Source organism: Stigmatopora argus, chromosome 14 (genome assembly GCF_051989625.1).
Source record: "Stigmatopora argus isolate UIUO_Sarg chromosome 14, RoL_Sarg_1.0, whole genome shotgun sequence".
Taxonomy (NCBI): Eukaryota; Metazoa; Chordata; class Actinopteri; order Syngnathiformes; family Syngnathidae; genus Stigmatopora; species Stigmatopora argus.
In genome coordinates this window covers 4,528,561-4,535,534 of record NC_135400.1, presented here as the reverse complement: position 1 = coordinate 4,535,534, position 6,974 = coordinate 4,528,561, and positions in this window count along the sequence as shown.

The window sequence follows — 6,974 nt, the reverse complement described above, 5'->3', positions numbered from 1 at the left end:
TGAATCACTCTCTAGGGCAGGGGTGGCCAACTCCAGTCCTCGAGAGCCACAATCCGGTCTGTTTTCCATATCTCCCTCCACCAACACACCTGAATCAAATAATCAACTCATCAGCAAGCTGTCCAGAAGCTTGATACCAATCCCGATGATTTGATTCAGGTGTGTTGGTGGAGGGAGATATGGAAAACAGAGCGGATAACGGCTCTCGAGGACCGGACTTGGCCACCCCTGCTCTAGGGCAAACATACAAGGCATATTTTGCTGTTATAAACCTACTTTCAGCAACACTGATGCCAGATAACCTCATGCGTAGGGCTTTGCAGTCATAGTGCCGCCATGCACCCATCAGCCCTTGCACCCATCAGCCCTTGCACCCGCGAATGCACCACGAGGAGCATCACATGGCTACACATGTTCTTAATTCGCACCACATCAGTGATGAATGATGAGAGAGAAAATGCTGAAAAGATGGACTTTTGTTTTTGTATTTACTTAATTTGGTGTTGCATATATACATACATTTTCATAAATATTTAATACATTGGTATACTTTACTCTCAAGGGTTTAGGGAGTAATAAGAAAGATCATAGAATGGATTATGCTAATTCAATGTAAAATATGTCTCTACTTACAAAAAATGCAAGGAAAAAAATTTCTGAAACCAATGAATTACATAAGCAGAAGTACCAAAAGGTGTAAAAAAGGTACTGTATGATGAATCAATGAATCAGACAGGGCCATTTTGCTTGCAGGGCTATGTCACTGCCATACATTGAGTATATTTTATGTACATATACAGCAAGAGAGAGAGAGAGAGCTATATATATAGAGGGTGTCCCAAAAAATATGTACACATTTTAAATAATTGTAAACTTGATGTTTATTATAATTTGAATCATTTTTAACATGTAAAAGAATTTACAAATACTATTCTTTCATCTTGTTACCGCCTATTCTCAAAGTGTTATCCATTCTGGTTCAGACACTGTGGTGTGAGGTCTGGTGACTGTTGAGGGTAATCAATAAAACCTCTCACTTTAATGTAATTTTAAAATATTCATTTAATATTACACACACTACATTCCTTATAAATGATCTTGCACTGAAAAAAAAAATCTATCCAGCCATTTTTATTACTATTTTGACTTAGTGATATAGTATGTCGAGTAGATACTCTCATGTTCGAGTAGCTTTCCTTTTCAGTTGATTAGCTACAGACAACGTTGATCAGGACCTCATCTCAAGAGGTTCAGCACCACTATCCCACATAGAGCCTTGCATTGAAAGACCCTTACTGATATCATCCTTCACATTACTGCCAGACAGCTACTCATCAGATGGTGGGTGACTCTTTCGTCTCCGCCATGAACATGACACATTAAAGGGAGCTTGGAACCTGTTTGGATGACATCTTTAGGCATTTTAGGACAAAAAATGCACTTGCAGGACGATTAGTCAGTGCACAAAGTTGAAACTGTGAATCAGATAACAATCTTTGGGTATTTATATCTATGTATATATTATTCTATTTACAATAATACAGTAATTCCAAGTAGGATTGAGCCATGTATTTTTGTTTTCTGTCACAGCACCTTGTTCGAGTCACCTATATTGACTTGTAAGTCATTTGAATAAAGTGAGAAATGTTCTTTCTCTTTTCACCTGAAAGTCTGATTTTACTGCTTTGTTACAGTTGAAATGACACAAATACAATTGAAATAACCTGTGTAATACGTATAATCATTTTCAACACCTTATTTTATTCCTTTAAAAGTGAAACTCTCTACATCTCATCTCCTCTCATTTTCTGAACCGCTTTTTCCTCATTAGGGTTACGGGGGGTGCTGGAGCCTATCCCAGCTGACTGCTGGCCAGAGGCGGGGAACGCCTTGAATCGGTGACCAGCCGATCACCGGACACGAGGAGACGGACAACCATGCCCACTCACACCCACACCTACGGGCGCTCTTCATACAGCACTGAGCCACCTGGAACACCAGGGGAACTACGTGAGGATGCTCTTCATTGACTATACCTCAGCCTTCAACACCATAAAACCGGACATTCTGACTGACAAACTCTCCCACCTTGGACTATCCTCTTCAATCTGCTGCTGGATAAAGAACTTCTTGACCAACCGACCACAGACTGTTAGACTTGGTCCACACCTCTCTTCCTCCATTACACTAAGCACTGGCTCCCCTCAAGGCTGTGTACTGAGTCCTCTTCTGTACTCCCTGTACACATACGACTGTACACCCACCCACCAGTCTAACGCCATCATCAAATTCGCTGACGACACCACTGTGGTCGGACTCATCTCAGGAGGGGATGAGTCGGCTTACAGAGATGAGGTCAACAATTTGTCTTCGTGGTGCTCGGTGAACAATCTCACACTGAACACCACGAAAACTAAAGAAATAATCCTGGACTTTCGCAGACACGGCACAGATCTGGCCCCACTCCTCATTAATGGAGTATGTGTAGACAGGGTCCAGTCCTTTAAATTCCTGGGGGTCCACGTCACGGATAAGCTCTCATGGTCTACAAACATCACGGCAGTGGTGAAGAAGGCTCAGAAACGACTCCATTTCCTCAGGGTACTTAGGAAGAACAACTTGGCCACCAAGCTTCTGATAACCTTCTATAAAACCACTGTAGAGAGCATCCTGGCGTACAGCATCACAGTGTGGTACGCTGGAAGCACGGCGGCAGACAAAAAGGCCGTGCAGAAAGGGATTAACACTGCCCAGAGGATTGTCGGCTGCTCTCTGCCCTCACTGGAAGACATTGCCAGCCCTCGTTACCTCAGCAGAGCCAAGAACATCATAGGGGACCCTTACCACCCTGGTCACAATCTGTTCCAGCTGCTGCCCTCTGGAAGACGCTATAGGTCCCACAAAGCACGGACAAGTAGGCTTAAGGACAGTTTTTTCCCCACATCCATCAGACATCTAAACTCGCGGTAACATAACACACATTCCCTTCTGCGGTAATATAAAAAGAGGTTTTGGGTGGTGATCTGCCTCCTACTAGCTGACTGAAGTAAGGTAAGTGGAAGACAGTGAGAGGTAAGCGAGAGGTAAGCGACCTGTATCCACAATACCAGAATGCCAATTACAAGTCCGTACTAGATTAAGGTCTTTTGCCGAGTAAACGTAGCTTATGGAGAAGCACCATCAATTTCGTCACACGCAGTTTCTGCGTGTGATGACAAGTAGGCTTTTTGTGTTGTGATAAAGTACAACAGGGGCCTATGTCCGATTATTATTATTATTATTATTATTATTTAGAGTGTCCAATCAGCCTACCCTGCTGCCATGTTTTTGGAACGTGGGGGGAAACCGGAATACCCGGAGGAGACTCACGCAGGCCCGGGGACTACATGCAAACTGCACACAGGTTGACCGACCTGGATTTGAACCTAGGCCCCCCACTGCGAGGCGGACGCGCTAACCACTCATTCACCGGGCCACCTTATATGTTCATTAACATGAATATACATTTCATGAACCACTTCATTTTTATTGTAAATTAAACTACTTATTTACTTACTTATTAATGTGTACACTCTATGGTGGAACTTTAAATCTCAATGCGTTCAATTCAATTCATTTGACGTAAGAGGGTCTCTCGATCCTCCCATTCCAAATGGATTAGACACCCCTAGTTATCAATTCATTTATATTCACAGCAGAAAGACGATTGGACGCCACACTATTGATCATGAAATGGCGACAAGAGCTCCAATTTTTACAGCGGCATGTGTAGCTGGCGGCCATCTTGGATAGTATGACTTGCGGTTAGAAACCAGATTTAGAAAAGTCCATATTCCGCAGCGAGTGACTTTAGCTTCTCAACTTCAGCGTACCCCTGTCAGGGATCGCCACTGCGAACAGTCGATCTGAATGATAGGTTTGGGACAAGTTTTACACCAAATGCTCTTCCTGACACAAGCACACAAACAGAAACCCAACCAGGACCACGTCAAAAGCAATGGGGCATATATACCACTGTTTACATATATAGTGCAGCATCTGCAAGTTATTTCTCGGTACTCCCCAATACGGATTTGGCCATTTTACTCCCATATCAGTACCAATAGTGGTCTTAGTTGCAGCACTAATAATTACTGCCCTCTGAGGTGAATAGTGGCACACACACAAAAGACAGAATGTAATCACACAGCCCAGTGGAGCGAGTGGTTAGCGCGTTGGCCTCACAGCTCTGGGGTCCTGGGGTCAAATCCACCTGTGTGGAGTTTGCATGTTCTCCCCGGGCCTTCCTGGCTTTCCTCTGGGTACTCCGGTTTTCTCCCACATTCCAAAAGCATGCATGGTAGGCTGATTGGACACTCTAAATTGCCCCTAAGTATGGCCTGGAGTCAGCTGGGTTAGGCTCCAGCAACCCCCACAACATTAATGAGGATGAAGTGCTTCAGAAAATGAGATGAGATGAGACAATGTAGTCATAATATTATATTACTGATGAAAAATAATTACTTGAAGGTAGACATTGTTGACATTTATTTAACTGTTTCATAAATATGATTGGTTGAATCATGTCTGCTATTACTATTGTAAGTCAAACTGCTGTGCAAATACAAGAGATTTTAAATTGGCCATGCTTTGACAACCTACAACCAACGTACAACCTCTTATTTCAGGAGAGATTAATTATGTATAATTTGTCTTCTTTATTCCTGGACGTTTCGGCCGATACAGCTAATTTTTGCTTTTTGCAGATTGTGTTTTGCTTTTTGTAAATTTCTAGGTACAAAAAGTTCTATAATATTTCAAAATGTTGTAGTGTGTATTTCAATAGTTGATGGCATGTATTTTTTTTCATTTAAACGTCGTTAATACAGTTTTATCACTTACAATATTTTTGAGTTTAAAGACGCATTACTCTCAGAATGAAAAAAAACATACAGGCACACAATGCATGCCCTTTTGAATGGTAACACCTGTCACTTGAATGTTGTTATGTGAAGAATGTGGTGCTGTTTCTCTCGCAAGGATGTCAGATTTCAACTAGAGGAGGAAATGAGGTCACCTGCGGAAACCCCCCTGCAAAGTATCACACCTTTTATTCCTTATGTTTCCTCCTTTTATTTTACATTTATTATATGCAGTATACTAAAACGGTGTTATTCTTTAACCCCTTGGTAATAAATATAATTAAAATAATTAAAACTTAGGGGCTGTTATTAACAATGACAGACATCCAACCCATTTTGACTGGGAGGGTATGACAGCAATTGTTCGAAACAAATTGGAATCATGCTGTTGGTTTCAAATACATGCAAAATCGCAATGCATCACGGGGGTTAAATTGCTGACAGTCACGAGGAGTTTGAATGCTTGAAGAATAAAAATGTCAAACAAATAGGCTTCTTTATAACTGTGCTTTTGTAAGTAAATTTGCTGAATCAGTTCAAAGTATGTAAGGCAAAACAATTGCTCTTCTGTGAGTCATGTTTGTGCCACGTGATACTGTAAAAATACCTTTTAGTAAACATTAGTACAAAGCATCACACAAACAAGAACCAATGACCTATGCTAAAGTTAATCGCGAGATAAAAGAAGAATAGAAGGCAGAGAGTTGAAGCAATAGAGTAACAGCAGGCATACAAGTGATAATGACAAAGTGAGAGGCGAGGTATGGGAAAGACGAAGAGCTGAGGAGTTGCTGATATTCTTGGGATGTGAAGCCAAACAATAAAAAGTGTTAAACCAGTTTAACCGACTTGCAGTTTTGAGCACTTCCAATGGCTAATCTAATGCCTGCAGGCAGCGCACATGCTTTTCTTAGAAGTCAAATAAGTAGTTGCACTGTTCAAACAAAAAAATCAGAGGTGAGAACAATCTGTATTTTTTCTATCATTAAATAGGATTTCTTTAATAATTTCAAAATCTCATAAAAGAGGAGAATGTGGAAATGAATCATTTAAAAAAAGATTGAGATCCTTTTTTCACTTAGTTTCTTGCCACGAATAGGGAACTTACAATCTGACTTTGCACTTTGGTTAGTTGCTGAGGTTTTGTATGACTCATGTACTGGAACTTTAACCCCTTGATGCCTGAATTTACATTTTCATCTTTTCGTAACATCATTTTTTTGGGTAAGTAGAGACATATTTTAAATTGAATTACCATAATTTATTCCGTGATCTTTAATCCTAGGCCTAAACCCTTTAAGTATAACATTTTTTTAATGAAATATGTATGCAAATAGCCACCCGTTGATGCAATGGTTCTGCCGCCTGAAATCTGTGAAAAATCTACAATGTGGTACAAATGAGTTAAGTGGCCCACTTCACTTTTTACACATTTTTTTACTGAAATGCACGCATTTAACAGTGTATAAATCAACCAAAAGTTGAAAACACACCTCAGAGACAGGTTTGTCTCAAAGCACAAATGTGGGAGGGGGTTCAAATTCTGTTTTTTTTTGGCTCCCAGAAATGGAGGTATATTTTATGGTAGTAGTACCAGTACCAAAAACATAATTTGGGATTCTTGCCAGAAAAGCCTGGTGGATGTGCTTTTTTATAGGCCTCATTTATGATTGAAGATTGATGAGCGTTCAATAGGTGGTTTTTAATGCTATATACTGCATTGATGAGTTTTTATTTTGCTAGGTGACATGTACTGTTTGCAATATATGTGCGTTTAAATACAGTGCTCTCAAAACACCGGACCCCGTACAGACTCCAGCACCCCTGCAACCCTTGCGCCCATAAGCAGTAGGAGTTAATGAATAAATGAACTTTTTCTCTTTGTCTTTTTTCTTATTCATTTTTACTTTGATTTATTAATGCATTTATTTTTACTCTTTGAATTGTATTACAATCTTATTTTTGTATTTATAGCCGTTTTTCATTCATTTTATTTTTCACATTTATCTATTCATTCATTTATTTAATTTTACTTTTTGCAACTTTCCTCCATATTCAGGAACCAGCGGATCA